At 36.2% G+C, this 20,057-nt stretch overlaps 1 long non-coding RNA gene across 3 annotated transcripts; it reads right to left on the reverse strand.

Annotated features, from left to right (window-relative positions):
* Positions 1-13,393: 13,393 nt before the first annotated feature.
* Positions 13,394-20,025, reverse strand: LOC127863185 (uncharacterized). Of its 3 annotated transcripts, XR_008040963.1 has the most exons (5): positions 19,663-20,025; positions 18,497-18,648; positions 17,914-18,027; positions 17,082-17,226; positions 13,394-16,642 (listed from the first exon to the last, which is right to left on the reverse strand). It is a non-coding gene; the product is annotated as an uncharacterized LOC127863185 (long non-coding RNA). The 3 variants fall into 3 exon arrangements; XR_008040962.1 differs by having other exon boundaries at positions 18,497-20,021; XR_008040964.1 differs by having other exon boundaries at positions 17,914-17,957; positions 18,497-20,020.
* Positions 20,026-20,057: the final 32 nt, after the last annotated feature.

Raw genomic sequence — 20,057 nt, forward strand, 5'->3', positions numbered from 1 at the left:
GAATGGGGGGGGGGGGGGTTCAATTCAATGTTCAATGAATTTACGAGTCCACAAATTTGTAAGTTTTTCATCCACGAGTTTTATACCGCCGTATGTCAATGATTCTGTAGTATTTGCTCGTTGGTGAATTGTACGAGTGTTCTGAGAATATTCCTAAAGTCGTGCTAAATTGAAATGAAGTTTAAAAATGCTGTCCTTCTGAGGTAAGAATGTACACATCAGAGCCTCGCTCTGGGAAAACGGTGCTTAATGCATGCTCGAAAAGTATCGTCCTAGATTAGCCTGTGAAAATTGCACAACTCAGGGTGGATACTGTCCGCCGCTTTTATGATATCGTTTGGTTAAAAGAAATTTTTTCTTAGCGAAAATCCAGTTAAGGCGAAATTGTAGCCTCTAATTAGACTGGGAGAACTGTGCAGGCTAATTTTCGGACGACACTGTTCACACATACAGTAAACCCCGTTTTCCCAAAGCGACGCTCATTTGATCAGTTTCAGTTTGTGAAACTCTCGTTTAAATATATCCGTAAAGATTTAATTTTTTATTTAATTTGCTTTAACGCTCTGCACGATTTAGAAACATCTCATTTATCAAAAGTGTAGAAAAAACAAACAGCCCATTAAAATGTGTATACTTAAATTCCCCTTTCAAAGCACATTTCATATACAAAAGTACTTTTTACGTCACTTACAGTCATTTTTAATGTGTATTTTATATGAAATCATGTTTATTATTCCCATGTGTCGTATGTCATATTAAACTCCAATGTTTACACTTTTAAGTCATGTACGCTGATGGTCCATCTAGTTAATAAAATACTGTAACGAAAAAAAAAGAGTTTAATCCCAATATCTAAATGAAATCCCGACTATTTTTGATGATGCTGATATCTAAATGATATCACGACTATTATTGATGATGCTGATATCTAAATGAAATCACGACTATTATTGATGATGCTGATATCTAAATGAAATCACGACTATTATTGATGATGCTGATATCTAAATGAAATCACGATTATTATTGATGATGCTGATATCTTAATGAAATCACGACTATTATTGATGATGCTGATATCTAAATGAAATCACGACTATTATTGATGATGCTGATTCTGTTAAAGTAAGCCTCGCTCTGGGAACACGGGGTTTAATGCATATTCGTAAAGTGTTCTGGGAACACGGGGTTTAATACATGTTCGTAAAGTGGTCTGGGAACACAGGATTTAATGCATATTCGTAAAGTGTTCTGGGAACACAGGATTTAATGCATGTTCGTAAAGTGGTCTGGTAACACGGGATTTAATGCATGTCCGCAAAGTGGTCTGGGAACACGGGGTTTACTGCATGTTCGTAGAGTGGTCTGGGAACACAGGATTTGATGCATGTTCGTTAAGTGGTCTGGGAACACGGGGTTTACTGCATGTTCGTAGAGTGGTCTGGGAACACATGATTTAATGCATGTTCGTTAAGTGGTCTGGGAACACGGGGTTTAATATATGTTCGTAAAGTGTTCTGGGAACACAGGATATAATGCATATTCGTAAAGTGTTCTGGGAACACAGGATTTAATGCATATTCGTAAAGTGTTCTTGTAACACGGGGTTTAATGCATATTCGTAAAGTGTTCTGGGAACACGGGGTTTAATACTTGTTTGTAAAGTGTTCTGGGAACACAGGATTTAATGCATGTTCGTAAAGTGGTCTGGGAACACGGGGTTAAATGCAAGTTCGTAAAGTGTTCTGTGAACACGGGGTATTATGCATGTTCGTAAAGTGTTATGGCAACACGGGGTTTAACGCATGTTCGTTAAGTGTTCTGAAAACTCGGGGTTTACTGCATGTTCGTAAAGTGGTCTGGGAACACGGGGTTTAAGGCATGCTCGTTAAGTGTTCTTGGAACACGGGGTTTACTGCAAGTTCGTAAAGTGTTCTGGTAACACGGGGTTTAATACATGTTCGTAAAGTGGTCTGGGAACACAGGATTTAATGCATATTCGTAAAGTGTTCTGGGAACACAGGATTTAATGCATGTTCGTAAAGTGGTCTGGTAACACGGGATTTAATGCATGTCCGCAAAGTGGTCTGGGAACACGGGGTTTACTGCATGTTCGTAGAGTGGTCTGGGAACACAGGATTTGATGCATGTTCGTTAAGTGGTCTGGGAACACGGGGTTTACTGCATGTTCGTAGAGTGGTCTGGGAACACATGATTTAATGCATGTTCGTTAAGTGGTCTGGGAACACGGGGTTTAATATATGTTCGTAAAGTGTTCTGGGAACACAGGATATAATGCATATTCGTAAAGTGTTCTGGGAACACAGGATTTAATGCATATTCGTAAAGTGTTCTTGTAACACGGGGTTTAATGCATATTCGTAAAGTGTTCTGGGAACACGGGGTTTAATACTTGTTTGTAAAGTGTTCTGGGAACACAGGATTTAATGCATGTTCGTAAAGTGGTCTGGGAACACGGGGTTAAATGCAAGTTCGTAAAGTGTTCTGTGAACACGGGGTATTATGCATGTTCGTAAAGTGTTATGGCAACACGGGGTTTAACGCATGTTCGTTAAGTGTTCTGAAAACTCGGGGTTTACTGCATGTTCGTAAAGTGGTCTGGGAACACGGGGTTTAAGGCATGCTCGTTAAGTGTTCTTGGAACACGGGGTTTACTGCAAGTTCGTAAAGTGTTCTGGTAACACGGGGTTTAATGCATGTTCGTTTAGTGTTCTGGAAACAAGGGGGTTTGATGCATGTTCGTATAGTGGTCTGGGAACACGGGGTATAATGCATGTTCGTAAAGTGTCGTCAGAAGCAACACTTTCCGTTTGTAATGTTCTTTTCGTCCGAAGGAAGTTTTTTTAACGAAGACCATGTATTAGGGGAAAGTGTCATCCCGGATAAGCGGATCTGAAGATAATAGACTAATTTAATACAAGTAGAAAGTATATTTTATCCAAGCTCGGTTTTATTTGTTGAATATGAAGCAAGAACATGAAGCATACTTGTACCAAGTAAATATTTTTTCCTTCATTATACTAATACATGGTACATTCATTCGAATATTTAAACATGCTTGTAAATAGGAAAAGGGTCCAGGATTACGTATGTTAAAATGTAATTTTTCAGTGTATGTTGCATCAGTTGACACGTTTTAAACCACATCTGCAAAGTAAAACAATCAACAAACATCCTCAGCTAATGGAAAAATTGTCATTATAGTCCGCGTATCTAAATCACTTTGCTTTTTATTCGTTAAATGACGGCTAATAAACTAGTTAGGCGATAATGTTGAGCTCACCGGTGACGTTGGCTATCCAGCCGTAATAAGCTTGCACGTGGCAAGTGACGCAAGGGACAACATCGTGCAGGCAGTTTCCGGACCCGAAACGGATTATTTCTGTAGCTTCCAAATTCCAGTCCCCAGCCGACACAACAACGGACCGCCAGAATCACCCCGTATAGGTCAGACAGTTTGGTTTAGCATGTATTCATTTAAACATCAAAGATAGAAACAACAACACTATTTATTCCGTAAAAAATAGCAAACTCATAGCCTACAACAGAGCTACTATGTCGAAAGCAAAATCACCCCCTATAGGTCAGACAGTTTGGTTTAGCATGTATTCATATACAATATTTATTCCGTAAAAATAACAAAGTCATAGCCTACAACCGAGCTACTATGTCGAAATCACAATCGTATTTTGCAATGTTTGGTGACATTTGCGTTCAGATTCTGATAATTATTAAATAGCCTGTTTTCATTGGTCCGCATGCATACAATTAGTTTTTCATGATCTTATTTTTGATAAACTTAATATGTGGTACATTCTGATCTGATTCTTTACGAGAGTGTGTCATCACACCAGGATGTCGTTACACTGTAGAACGGTTTTATATTCATGTTATAGAAATTGTAAGTTGGAAATGAGCAGCCTCACTAATAATGACGAATATCCCCCCCCCCCCCTCACCTAACAACCGCATTTAAAACGCGCCAAGATATCGAACGTTGTTACAACCATGTTAAACAAATTGTCATGTACAAGATCGGCAGTCTCAATCATGAAGCAAATACTTTCCCAAATTTTCACATGCCAAGCTTACACGATAAAGCTTCGCAAAAAATGCGTCAAATAAACACTAGCCCCTTTTTACATTTGAAGCTATTTCTGGCCTCAGTTTCACTTACAGACCTTACACGGAAAAGCCTTAGGGATTGATAAACCACTAGCTCCAGTTCTCAGTCGTACTTTCGAAGCACGTGGGCGCTTCCGGTCCCTCACTGGCGATGCAGACGACTTCACTGCGGAAATTGTAGTAGCCGTTCTCTTGAAGCCACGTGGTTCGGCAGATTTTGGTTAGCACGAGATGCACGCGTTTCAGTTGAAGTAGCCACGCAGGCGCCATGTACGAAAACGGGTCTGAAAAAGATTTGTGTTTTTATAATATCTCAAACAATTTTAACACGGTTACGAGGAAATTGGAAAATAATTTTTAGAATGAAGTTATAGAATAATGTTTAACAAGATGGAATGGTTAACACTACCGGCGCGCCTCTTATGTCACATGCGAACATTTTCGTAACAACCCAAAATGTACATTAATGTAGATTGATGGAGTTGCCTTAATAAAAATGAGCCTCGCTCTGGGAAAACAGGGATAAATGAAAAGTGTCGTCCCAGATTAGCCTGGGCAGTCCGCATATTAATCCATCTAGACTGGATTTTCGTTGAGGAGAGACTTATTTAAAAAATAAATTCCATTAAAGTGGAAAGTGTCTTCCCTGATTAGCCTGTGCGGACAGTATACGCAAACACATTAATCCTCGTTTTCACAGGGCGAGGCTCACATACATTCATCATAATCATACAAGTAAGTGTTACTTTAATGGAACTGTAAATAGGGCAAGTGTACTTGACCTGTCGCCCCTTTATATATACATCTTTTATGGTTTCAGCTGTTTAGTATGACGGGCTTAAATTAGTTCATTCCAAATGGCATAGTACATGTATTGTGAATCACCCAAACGTGAACAGTTATCAAGCCGTTTCGCAGAAGAAAATAACGCGCATATTTCAAACAAGTGTATCCGTTTCAAACTTAGAACGTTATAATGATGGGGATGATGATGATGATGATGATGATGATGATGATGATGATGATGAAGCTGATTATGATGATGATGATGATGATGATGATGATGATGATGACGATGATTATTATAATCATGGTATTGATAGTGCTGCTGATGATTATAATGATAATAAGCATCATAAAGAGTTCTATTTTGGCGATAATAACGCTGATGTTTAAAATGTATGGTTTTTCCTCAACGATAATTACGTTACGCCATCCTTAAATGAAACTAGTAACGTAACATTCGGCATCAACGTAAGCATCATAAACGATCGAACTGACGTCACATGCGCAACGTCGCTAACCGGAAGTAGCGGCGATGGAAAGGCACACCGGGCAGTTGTGGTTGGAGAGGAAGGCCGGATGTTCCAGTCGCAGTATCGCGATTTCGTTCGCCGGGTAGCGTTCGCCTATGTATCCAGTCTCTTTAAACAATATAAATATGAGTGATAGTAGTAACGCGTGTACGGACGTAGTTTTATCAAAAGGCATTAACATAATGACTCTTATAAAGGAAAATTAAATCATAACCATTTAGTTAAGCGCTAAGTTATAAAGCCCTTTTAGCTGTATTTATAAGACTGCTATTTTTGGTGATGTAGCACTACAATACTTTATCGTATGTTTTGGTGACCCGAATCGTCTGCATCCAGTCGGAAGTGAACAAAGAGTCGACGCCGTGGACTAACGAGTATTCTGTATCCGAAGGCAGCCTTTTTATTATACAATAAATAAGCGACTTACATTGCAAAACGTATCAATCACATTGTGTTCATATATTAAACGAATTTTTTTTAATTACTTCACAACTCTATTTGTGCAGACGTTTAATGATTAATTAATCAGGAAAATCTTCAACGAAAGCACATATTATTTTAAACTTTAATCGACGCTTTTGATGTTTTTTTATTTATTTTAAAGGACATGAATATAATTAATACATACATTTAATATAAATGAATCATTGCACAGTTAATGTATGATTGTCGTTTTCAATTTACTTGACTGTCATGAAATGTGAAGCGGATGCGTTATATCACGTTATATCAAAATGGCGACGTCCATGCCGAGACATGTTTTTTTCCGCCGTTTATACCCTTTATTTCGTTTGTTTATTTTTTTAAAATGACGCTCACTTTCCAGCTATATCAGTAAACATGTGTGTGTTTTGCATATCTACACTTCATGGGCATAGCATATTTTAAGTTCCAATTTAATCTACTGAGACATTTCCAGACCGAACTTATAACATTTCATGCGGAATAAAACTAATTAATATACAATCAGGTTGATTTTTGTTTACGCGTTTGCGTTTTGTGATAATTCTGGGCAAAGTATGGGGTGAATTCCTCAATCGTTTTAAACCACAAATGTATGCAGTGATTTTTCAAAAGCAGTCACATCCGCTGTATTCATTCGTTTATGTTTAATGTATTGTATGCATTTCCTCTACTTGTAAATAAGCAACCCGTTTGTAATAACGGGGCTTAATGCACGTGTGTAAAGTGATGTCCATATTAGCCGCCCACACAGTAGGACGGAACTTACCACTGAGTCTTGATTTTGATTTAGAAGAGACTTCCTTTATATCGAACAATTCCATATTAAAGGAGAGTGTCGTCCCTGATTAGCCTGTAATCCCCTTTTTGCAATAGTGAGGATCATATGAATATGTCATTTGCATTAAATAAATGAATATCGCACAACTATATACTCATTATGATACTGGAGTTTCATTTCTCATATATATCTAATGGATGTTGCATTATATTGAGAACCTACGTCTCATAGATTTAAAGCCATACAACATATTTTATTACTTTATTACTTTGATATATTCCATTTCAGGTTTCAAAATTAATAAGCAATCCGGCATTCTGCATTCACAAGATATATGACCGATACAGGGAATCTAGATGAACAAATATGACTATCAAGAAACTTTAAATAATAACATATAGTATGCAATATTATATAATGCAGGTGAGCGTTATGGCATGCAATTCTACAGCAGCTGGACGATTTACATTCTCTCATCTACCAGAAATGTTGCACTGAGTTTTAAGCTTTAGAACATTTGTGAACGGCTCATTAATATTACTTAAAGCAACATTAACACATTGAATCGCAAAGTAACAATTATGATTTAACATTCGGATTAACATTACCGTTTGAGTTTATGAGATTGAAACATGGGAAAATGCTAATATTTAAAATCATCAGATTTAAATTATAACAAACACTGACGAATAACAAATTCAGTTACAAGTCATGTACATAACTCTTCAAATCGTTTAAATAACGGACACATAACATTTTAAAGGAGCTTTAACTTTTTAGTAATGAATCAAACAAGTCTTTTCATTACGTTTAACGATTGTAAACAAATCGTAAATATGTAATATATTATGAAACATTGTAAAGTATCAAATTCATTGTCTAGCGTACTAGTAATAATGTTTTCCATCTTAAGCATATTTACATTTCCGAAAAAAAAATTGCCTCAAAGACAAGTTCTGATATGCTTGCGCTATCAATAAATGTCATGGATATTAATAAACAAGATAAACGTTTTAGTTATATCACAACTGGATAGTTACCTGTTAATTTTGATAAGACATTTGTCATTGACAGATATTTGAATAATCCAGCGCTTCACTATTCTTTTCGGAACACCACAAGAAGCGGGGATGTATCGGCCGGCTAAGATTCGCATTCCGAGTGATAGACAAACAGTTTCCTTTCGTCGCAATAACGCCAGCAGAGAAGCCGAGTACATTATTTAAAATCAAAGCGATGAAGGCACTGAAGTTGTTCGCTATTGTATAATCTAAGACGCAACTCAGTTTTCAACATAGTGTTATAGCTTTTTATATCGCAAGTTTGAAATGAACACAACCCAATCACATTTATAAAGAGTGTGTCTTAAAGCACAGGTCGAGATGTGTTTTTTTTTCTAATCATTAATAAAAAGGTAATTTAAGCATCATTTTGGGAAAACAGGACTCAATGCATATGCATTAATTTTCATTCCAGTACCAGAGACTGTCTTTGAACGAAAAACACCAGAAAATCAGAAAGAGTCGTCCTTGATTAGCTTGTGCGCATTGCACAGGCTAATCAGTGTGCACAGGCTAATATTATTATCTTGACATGCATTATGCCCGGTTTTCCCTGAACGCAGCCAATATGTACATATTTCAATGATAAACACTAGACTGGCCAATGTCGTCTTACAAGCTATTAAACACTATTGATTAAATACACATTGCAGAAGTAGAGCAGACGCTTCTAGCATTCGTCGTCTGCATAATTTTACTGCTGGTAGTGAAGACAGGCAGAGGTTATCGTTCATAGCTTAGCAAACAACAGACTGACTTGCAGTTATCGTTCTCAGCGTAGTTAAAATCAAACTGGCTTGCAAAACTGCGTCTCTACATTAGTGTGAGCTAACGCTCATAACGAACAACAAGCAGCCGCGCTCTTTGAAAATGGGGCTTAATGTATGTGCATACATTGTCGTCCAATATTAGCATGTGCAGTCCGCACACGCTTATGAGAGAAGACACTTTCCGCTTTTATTGTAATTTTCGTTTAAATGAAGTCTCTTCTTAGCGATAATCCAGTTTAGACGGAAAGTGTCGTCCCTGATTAGCCACGCTTAAATGGGATGGCATTTTATGAACATTCATGAATCACAGTTTTCACAGAGCTCAATAAAAACAATGCAGCAACAGCATAACTTGTGCGCTATTGCCACAAAACAGCGGGGTAAATTATTACATAAAATACGCTATAAATGATATGATTTTTACGTGGCGTATACATAATTTTGACAATCCATAATCTTATCAGAGATGTTTTCAGTTTTAAAATTAAAGCCTGAAACATTAGCCTAGAGTGCGACGGAGGTGTTGACTATCAGGACGTAGCGGTATTTGTCAGGGTCTAAACGGAACAGGGACTTCAGCGATATTCCCGGGGATCCGATGTCTATTCTCCAAATGGATTGCACAGGGATTCATTTGTCATTTCCAACTGATTGTATTTGCGCGGAATTTAGCTGTTGACCAATACGTTGTGATCGTTTTTATTTGCAGTGTCGCTTCCCGTATCAATGGCGGTGTAGACGTTTAGGATCCGATTGAGCCTCGTTCGAGGAAAACTGGATTGTATACATGTACGTAAAGAGTCGTCCCAGATTAGCGTTAGCAGTCCGAATTTGGTAAACAAAAGGTTTTATACATGTACGTTAAGTGTCGTCCCAGATTAGCGTTGGCAGTCCTCAAAGGGTAAACAGAAAGTTGTATACATGTTCGTAAAGTGTCGTACCAGATTAGCGTTAGCAGTCCGCATTGGGTAAACAGAAGGTGTTACACATGTACGTAAAGTGTCGTACCAGATATGCGTTAGCAGTTCGCATAGGTTTAACAAAAGTTTTTATACATGTACGTAAAGAGCCCGCAAAGGGTAAACAGAAGATTTTATACATGTACGTAAAGTGTCGTCCCAGATTAGCTTAAGCAGTCCGTATAGGGTAAACAGAAGGTTTTACACATGTACTTAAAGTGTCATATCAGATAAGCGTAAGCAGTTCGCATATGATAAACATAAGGTTTAATACGCGTACGTAAAGTGTTGTCCTAGATTAGCGTTAACAGTTCGCATATGGTAAACAGAAGGGTTTACACGTGTACGTTAAGTGTCGTCCCAGATTAGCCTAAGCAGTTCGCATATGGTAAACAGAAGGTTTTATACATTCACGTAAAGTGTCGTCCCAGATAAGCGTAAGAAGTTCGCTTATGGTAAACATAAGGTTTTATGCGTGACGTAAAGTGTCGTCCTAGATTAGCGTAAGCAGTCCGCATAGGGTAAACAGAAACGACACTTTCCGCCTAAGTTGGATTCTTCTTTAAAGGAGACTTTCCTCAAACTAAATATTCCATTAAAGCGAAACGTGCCGTCCCTAATTATTAGGCCGTTCGGACATGCCTAAGCCCCGTTTCACAGAACGCGGCACAAGTGAATACAAATGTGTGGTCCGTGCAAGCAGTCAAATGTACACGTTGAATCATTTCAACGATTCGTGTTCTACTAACATTGCTTCAAGTATAAAGAAAAACAACTATAATCAATTCAGGGCCACTTCGCGTTCAATTTACCGTTGGTGTTCTATCAACAAATAACTCGTATCGCTTTACCTAAACATCATGCAAACTTCGATTGTGTTTTCATGTAAACTGTTTAACAGTTTATCAGTTTATTTAAGTCTAATCCACAATACATTATAACAATTATAACAATAAATGATGCATAGCATGTATGAATGTAATGTAAATGATCTATGTGCTTCAACCAAATAAATGCTCTTCCAAGTGGTGGGGGAACTATTGAGAAGGCACTAATACACAGCCTGGCTCCTACAAACATATACGTGTTCGTATAAATCGTAGGTAAATTTAAGGTTAATTTAACTAGTTCTATCAAAACATCTTTATGACTAATAATCTTTGGGAATATCGAATACCTATCTCACTAAGAATATGATTTCATGATGAAAATTCCCTGCACACAACTTTTAATTTTTGACACAATATACAAATTCAAAACATACAATAAGATAATTGATGAAAATAAATATGCGAGCAATACTTTTTACTCACGAATTAGGTAGTCATAAAGACAGCCCTTTTGACCCGTACTTTGTTGTTTATGCATTACTCGTACCATATCAGTTCACACGGTGTCAACAACTCTGACCTAAACATAGGTATAGAGCACTAATGCGCTTTTTCGGCAAAGCTGTTTACCCAGCTTTTCACATTAAATGACTTTTACATAACGCCAGCAGACATGCATATATATTTTCGAATATTTCATAGGCTGATTCGAGATAAAACCTCTGAACTTTGGCTACATTACTATGTCTGTGCTCAGTGCAAAGGATGTAGCACTGTTCAGTGTAAGGAATTACGGACTACTGTATGTTCAAACGACACAAATTGTGGCCCAGTTACGCGTTAACATCTATCTCCCATAATTTCAGTGTCGGTACTCGTTCACTTAATCGTCCGGTGAATATATAATTGACTATCGATAAACACAGTTTTGCTTTCAAGATGAGAAAACATACATTACCGAAATAGTAAAGTGTCACGATAAGAGGAAAATCGTTTAATTATCCAACCACAATATTTGCCGTACTCGGTCAGCACGTGTGGAAATTGTTCCTGAACGCCTGGATAGTCCGCCATTATTTACAAGTCAGCTATTTTGAATTCAATTTTGTATCGAAAATCATTGTGCTAAAATGTGCCATTTACAATTCGCAATGAGATTTTTAATGACCCTCGTCATGCAAAAATGGATCTTTATTTCGTATGCGCCAATCCTATATATAGCCATTGAGTGAATTTATAGCCAATAGCATCGCCTTTGACCAGACTGCGAAAAACGCACATGTTGGGTTTACGATACCCTGAACGAAACGCATAAGACCCATTTTTGCATGACGCGGCTATGCAAGTGTGGTTTAAGGTCGCTGTGGTGTAGTGGACATGGTGTCCGCCTAGCGATCGGGAGGTCATGGGTTCGATCCCCACTGTGGGAGCGTTCTTTAGATTTCCCCCATAGACACCAAGTACTGGTTCTAGTCCCAGGAAACGGACTCGAGAGCGTTTCAAATAAGCCTAAGGCTTTCTATGCAATCGAGCTAAAATAAATATGTTTAAACTAAGTGTGGTTTAAATGTGTCAAAGAAAACTGCATTTAAATCAAATACTAACATACGATTTAAATTTTGATAGTGAAGAAATATACTCATAATATGGCATGTGAGGACACTAATGTGTGGTTTGACAATGATATCACACATTTCATGCGACAATTATGCGTATTTCAAGTGAAAAAAACAACGTATGGTAATATACAAATGCATGCATTTTAGTATTCTTTAGAGTAATTTTGTAATAATATTTTGGTTGCTTGTTAGATAAGAAGTAGTGCAACAACAACAGTAATATTGTTCACATGTGAATACGCATTTAAGAGTACGTTTGTAGTCGTGGTCAGAAGGTCTTCATGTCGTCGATCACGCCTCACTAACTTTTTCTAACAAATTATTTTAAAACAGATGCGACTACGTTCGCTCTAGCCTGTTACGAAACATTTATGCCGGTTTGTACTTTGTAGCCATATACTTACAGTTACTGGTCACGCAATTTTCCAATATTTTGCTATCAAATGGTCAGCATTCTTTTCACAAAACATTGTTTTCGATTGTTTAGAGATTAAGAAATTCTTATGGTGTATAATGTACATCTCTTTTTGACCAACGTAAATACAGTGATTCATATTGTTTAACCATTTAACGACCTTGGACTAAAATATAATTTAACTTATTAAAACAACATAATTAATACATGTTTGATATAAGTTTGTATTCTGTTGAATATATATGTGTGCCATTTCATCACTTCAGCAATTATACTTTACATTTCAACAGAATGACAGACAAGACCAAATCACTATAATCCCCTGACTTGGAAGATATGACATGTAAAAATGTTTGATAAGAAAAATAAAAATTCATATAAATGTGTACTAGATGTTAGCTTTAAGAACGAAAACAAATTTTCAGAACGAACACATGTTTCTCCCATTCATTTAGCCTGAGAATGTTGTTCGCAATACATTTTCAGATAGTGGTCAACATTTGTCTTAAATAATCCTAAGTTCCACATTGAATCAAGTACATAAAAAAAAATTAATCACATATTTTATAAAACGTTCTGCCTGACACACTTAACCTACTCTCAATTGGAGTGGGCTTCTTCTACTGAAAATACCAATCATGGCGTGAAATGTACGTGTGCACAGATTAACGTGTACGTTTTTAAGTTTGTCATTCCCATGAATTAGTGACTTGTTCCTATGATTAAGTACGTCATTCAATTGACTTACTTTCTCATTCTCACGGGTAAGCTTTTTCATTCTCATTACAAAGTTATCTCGTTCCCACTACCTTATTAATCACGGGAACAACATAACAAGTCTTTTGAGCGACATACATAATATCTGCATGAAGAACAATCCCCAAGTGAAGATCTGTCAGAATAGTTATTAAGGTTCTGAAAGGTATCCGAGTCTGACCAATGTATGACGGGGGACAAACGAAAAAACGGAGAGACAGACCAAATCACAATATGCCATCGCCAAAAGGGAAATTTATATAGAAGTGAGGAAACAATTAACATACATTTTTTATTTACTATAACAACATTTGTTTCACAGTACAACAAGATTCCTGCTCTATGCATGGCTATATACATTAAATGGAGTGAAACAACAAGAAATGGATCAGCAAATCACATACATTAACATGATTATATCCCTAAACATACCAAAACTACAATGATACTATATTAAATGACATGTGGTATGTCTTTAAAAAAACAACAATTAATGTGCACCAAACTACAGAAATTATTCAATTCAATAACACAAACATTATAGCCATGCAAAGGCAATTATTAATCCCTGATAAAGTCCTGATCGTTAGTGATACACAATCAATGGTTAAAAGACCTGGTGGTACGTTGCATTAAGTTTTCTTTATTCAACAAGTTTTGCTTTTGCAAAATGTTAATTTGGGATAATCAAACAAATTAAGACATGATTTTGAACCTTAAATCTACTTTTACCAATATAGTTTATTGCTTATAAATATGTTGTTTATATATTATAGAAACAATTTTATTCTAGCTAAATATACATACAAATAAACAAAATATATTTTTGTTCGAAATAAAAAATTGATATCAAAAATTTGAAATATTACACAATTTTGTCTAATAAAAAGCTGTGTATAATTGTTCAACAACAAAGCAGACATGTTTAATGCAAAGCAAGCTGAGTATAAACAACCACTATGTATGGAATCCAGTCATAAGACATCAGATGAGATGGGAGTTTTACGGAACCTGGCCGCAGTGAATGTGCGTCAACGACATTTAATGTGGAGCAGTCAACATGAAAACAGCTTTTACAAAACTTGTAAACAATCAACTAAAAGCAATCATTCAAAACTGGAAAATAGTCACAATCAATTTACAGCTATAATTCAAAATTAGACACCTTAACAAGCAACAACAAGTCAATAAAAAAAAATTAATATATTAACACATATTGCTTCAGTGTTAAAATATACAATGTGATATTGTATGAGAACATGCACTAATAATAGTCAGAATTGCTTCGGTGTTATAATATACAATGTGATATTGTATGAGAACATGCACTAATAATAGTCAGAATACCAAATTTTTAGCACTGTATGGCCAATTTTGGCAATAAAAATATGATGAACTTAAATTGATGCCATACTGGTGAATTTGGTATAACGCATAGAAATAAACAATTATGCAAACCATATTTCTTTAGTGATTATTGAATGAATATACTATATAGTTTATAGTGTGGAATAATATAAAAAAAGATTCAATGTTCTTGTTACGTTGAGAGGTACAATTATACTCTAACAAGGGAGACGACTTTTATTTAGTATATCACAGTTGCTCTCCCTTGAATCGTTCTTCACTGTTTTCCAAATTTCCAGATAATAGTTGCTTAATTATATTCACTGAAAAGCTTGACATAAAACAAGGTGTTTCTAATGCTTAAAGTATATTATTATGTTAATGATCTGATATTCTGCATGTCTTAATTTACTATACAGGTTAATGTGCTCATTCATCCAAAGCAATTCTTTTTCTCTATTGCCTGATATGTAAATGATGTTTAATATGAAACAATTTTGTACAAATGAATTCAAACAGTGAATGTATCTGTTTGAAATGGCAACATTCTATGAATAATGTACAAACAAAAACATTAGCTTTGCAGTTGATCTATTTACAAATGACAAAATAAACATATACATGTATACAGTGACACATAAGTCTGTGTTACATTATTCGCTTATTACATTAGAAAAGCTGGTCGCAAATGTGTACATACAAATATTTAAAGCATAATGAACTTCTAATGCTAGAATGCAAATGTCAACATAAATGATGAGCCTGTCAGAATATGATACAACAAGAACAATCTACAACCATATCTAGGATCATTATTCACGAAAATACTCACTTCGAAACAAAATTACTTGTGGAGGAATTACTATCATATTTTCAACAATGAAAGCATACTTTTTTAATAAATAAACAAAATCCAATACAATTAAGATGCACTTCTAAATTTTACTTTATTTAAATGGTTTTTCCATTAATGTGTGCATTAATTATAGCAATATTATGCATGTACATTCACACAATTTTTATAACGCGCTTAACTATTGTTTATATTAAACAAAGTATCTGTTGTCAATAAATAAATTGATAATTAACAGAAGGTTAATATAGTTTGAATAAATCAAATTATTATTTGATATTTTACTATTACATCACTACATGAAATTCTTGATAAAATACTGCCTAAAAAGAGCAAACTGATGATAAATGTACACGAACAGAATGACAGACATATCAAAATAGAAGCATCACAATTATGAACCGTTCTGATCAATTATTTTACCTAGCACATATTGCTATTTTATAGGTAAAAACTAAAAATAAGCATGTTTATACAATAAATTAGTTAAATATTGTCCAAGGTATCAGCATTATTTAAACAACTTTGTGAAGGCTTAAAATCAATGTTTAAAAAAAACAATTGTACAATCATTTTGTCTGTCTGTTTACGATAATCAGGATAAAGCTATATAGAGTCAGTTTCTGAATACAGACAAAATAGTAGTACTTGCATTAGTTTGCTCTTGAAATAATACTTTACATTACTGCTATTACTAAGTTTCACCAATATATAACAAAATACTTAATCATCAAGATACTGTCAGTATCATTATACCCATACAATATGAAATGTAGATTTTTCTTCCCATACAATCAGACTGTACACACGAGACAAAGCTGCTGGTCATAGGACATGGCTGGTAAAAACACTTGGCGTGTCGCATGAATTGGCTGGCCACAGAACAAAGCTGATCCTAAAACTTGGCTTATCACATGACTTGGCTGATCACAGGACTTGACTGGTCACAGGACTTGGCTGGTCACAGGACTTGGCTGGTCACAGGACTTGGCTGGTCACAGGACTTGGCTGATCACAGGACTTGACTGATCACAGGACTTGGCTGGTCACAGGACTTGGCTGGTCTTATTGTTCTTTGTCATTCCCTCATTTTTGTCTTAACAGTGACAGGCGTTTTCCTGCCTTCCCAATATTTCAAGATGAAGAATTCCATCGTAAATGCTCAGGACTGCGAGTCGTTTAAGAAGCCAACGCAGGCACTTATTGACTATCATGCTTAAATTGTATGTATAAATGATCTTCAAAGGCATGCATGGCGTCAATCTAATGACAAGTGCTGTAACAGGCTGTCTTTTTGATTGGCCGGTTTAATTACATCGAATGAGATCTGAAATAAAGGACGGTATGTTAATGTAAATTTCAGTTCATTATTCTGATTTTGTTACTTAGGAAAGCCGTGAAAAAGAACAAAACTGACATAGGGTCTTAAGCTTCTTTGATTTGAATTTATAGATAGGTGGTCCGAGATATATTCCTTAATTATTAAATATTTACGGCAAAATAATATGAACATGTTATGAAAAAAAGTTTTTTATCTCCAATTCCACTAATGCAAAAGGTAGCTGATATAAAATACACAACAGTACACGCTCACATGCTGATTAACATGTTTGGCGAGTTGCATAACAAATTAAGAAATATGTTTTGAGGTTATATATGCCACACAACCTGACAGGCGGACAAACGTTTAGACGGACCAGTGTTCCCTTAAACTGTCTCTGAAAGTAGGTATTTACAAAAAGCCTACACACGTCTCACAAACTCACAAAGGTTCTATGCGCAGGATGTTCACAGGCAGCAGGTCAGGTAACATAGAGAAGAGAAAATCTCAATAAATCAACAGCTGCTGGCTTGAAAGCTGTGAGTGTAACTGCATCCAGAAGAAACTTAACGCCTTGATATTCGGGTTGTCTGGAAAAAGTAGATTGTGTGTCAAATTGACAGATAATTGTGCAAATATGTCAAGCATTATTTGCATTATAGAAATTGTCTTTGTCAACCATTGCCTTCCATATTGCTAAGCCAACATAAACAGATTTGAACAGAGCCAATTTTGTGGCAACAACGTTTCAGAGATGGAAAGCTTCTGAAAGTAATATAGACATTCAATGCAATCATTTCAAATCAACAGAGAATATGTGTTGAGTTAATTTAAGTATATTATTAAACTTTATTTCACAGGTGGTTATAGAGAAACAAATATGTGCACCAGGTACATAGCAATGGGGGAAAGGGACTTTCTCTTAATCCCCGAGTGTAATAAATATCCTAATATTTCATCACTTTACATTGGCAATACTTCAAAATACATGAAAATAGCTCAGATATCATGTCTTTGCGTAATAGTGTATTAATGTGGGACCTTAGTCAAGTTGTGGGATGCTGGTCTAGGAATCGAAAGGTCCCAAGGTAGAATTCTGCTCAGACCACAGAACTGTGCATATCAAACCATTAATTAATTTCTTGTTCTATTGGGTACCTGTGAAGAAAAATAAGCAAATCTGCTGTGGTTGCATACTGTGCAGAATGTAAACGGACGACTTATATCCCAGTGATCTGGTGCCACAGTGTACGTTTTGCAATGGTTAGGGGACTTACCTATTGAGATGTAGTGGCTGAGTTGGAGTTGTTAGGATATTTCTCTGTGAACAGAAAACCAGCTCTTTGCGCATCACTGACATATGTCCATGTAAACCAAATAATTAATTCATTCTGAAATAGCATCAGTTATATTGGAGGTCAATCAATGTTGTTTGATTAAATAATATAAGAAATACATTATGTTGGAAGGCTATTGATACAAATGAGGTATACAATAAACACTTCAAACACACACACAGCCTAATATATACTGTACACTTGATAAATCATTTTTCATCCATATCAAACCAATCTGCATTAAGTTACGTGTAACTCCAAAAGGGTTGGACGGACATAAGGAAGAATGGAAGGACGGAGAGAATTCTACAACCTCTACGACCTCCCCCCTGCACCCTTTCAAGTTTCAAGACAATACAAAATGGCAGCGATTTTGAATATTTACAATTACGTAATGAATTAAGTTTAAGTTACCAGCAAGAATAGAGTATTACCGATGTATAACAAGCACACACTATTGAAATAAAATTTTGAGTAGTTACACACTGCACATTATACAAGGTAAATTACAGGACCAATGTACCTTGTAGAAGAGGTAATATTAACCCACTTGGCAGGAAAGTTTGGAGCCCCAGCTTTAGACTGGCTGCACCTATCCGGGCCCAGCTTACCAGACAAATTGTTGTTCAGCTGGGTACCGATCTATGACTGCATGGGATCCTGTAGGAACCGGCTCTTAAAACAAAATTCAGGAACTTAAATAAATATTGAAGGGAATAATTGTATAATGTGATGAAGTCATTTAAATAAATGTTTTGCTAAAATTAAACAAGGGCTGTTTGTAAAACATGCATGCCCCCTATATGGGCTGTCCGTTGTAGTGGCAGCCATTGTGTGAATACGATTTTTGTCACTGTGACCTTGACCTTTGACCTAGTGACCTGAAAATCAATAGGGGTCATCTGCGAATCACGATCAATGTACCTATGAAGTGTCATGATCCTAGGCAAAAGCGTTCTTGAGTTATCATAAGAAAATCATTTTACTATTTCGGGTCACCGTGACCTTGACCTTTGACCTTGTGACCTCAAAATCAATAGGGGTCATCTGCAAGTCATGATCAATCTACCTATGAAGTTTCATGATCCTAGGCATATGCGTTCTCGAGTTATCATCCGAAAACCATTTTACTATTTCGGGTCACTGTGACTTTGACCTTTGACCTAGTGACCTCAAAATCAATAGGGGTCATCTGCGAGTTATGATCAATCTACCTATGAAGTTTCATGATCCTAGGCGTATGCATTCTTGAGTTATCATCCGGAAACCATTTTACTATTTCGGGTCACCGTGACCTTGACCTTTGACCTAGTGACCTCAAAATCAATAGGGGTCATTTGCGAGTCATGATCAATGTACCTATGAAGTTTCATGATCCTAGGCCCAAGCGTTCTTGAGTTATTGTCTGACAACCACCTGGTGGACGGACCGACAGACCGTCCGACAGACCGACCGACAGACCGACATGAGCAAAGCAATATACCCCCTCTTCTTCGAAGGGGGGCATAAATAAAATTTAACAAGTCTATTACAGCGGATTTTATATGCAAGGATAAATGCTTCGTTCAAGGGCTGAATTTCGGCCGAAACGTAGACAAAACTATGCCTTGACCTTTCATGATTAAACCTGATCAATTGCTATTTGCTATTTATTTATTAAGTTGATTAATATTAAAAACACCTACTTACCATTTGATGCTTGGACCTTTTTCTTAATCAGGCACATAAAAGGACTGATGTTAAGTAAACTATATGAGCCTCATTCTGGAAAAATAGGGCTTAATGTATGTGCAGTCTGCACAGGCTAATCTGGGATGACACTTTAATAGGACTTAATGTATGTGCAGTCTGCACAGGCTAATCTGGGATGACACTTTAATAGGACTTAATGTATGTGCAGTCTGCACATGCTAATCTGGAATGACACTTTAATAGGATTTAATGTATGTGCAGTCTGCACAGGCTAATCTGGAATGACAATTTAATAGGAGTTAATGTATGTTCAGTGTGCACAGGCTAATCTGGAATTACAATTTAAAGGACTTAATGTATGTGCAGTCTGCACAGGCTAATCTGGGATGAAA

This window comes from Dreissena polymorpha, unplaced genomic scaffold, assembly GCF_020536995.1.
Source record: "Dreissena polymorpha isolate Duluth1 unplaced genomic scaffold, UMN_Dpol_1.0 chrUn002, whole genome shotgun sequence".
Lineage (NCBI taxonomy): Eukaryota > Metazoa > Mollusca > Bivalvia > Myida > Dreissenidae > Dreissena > Dreissena polymorpha.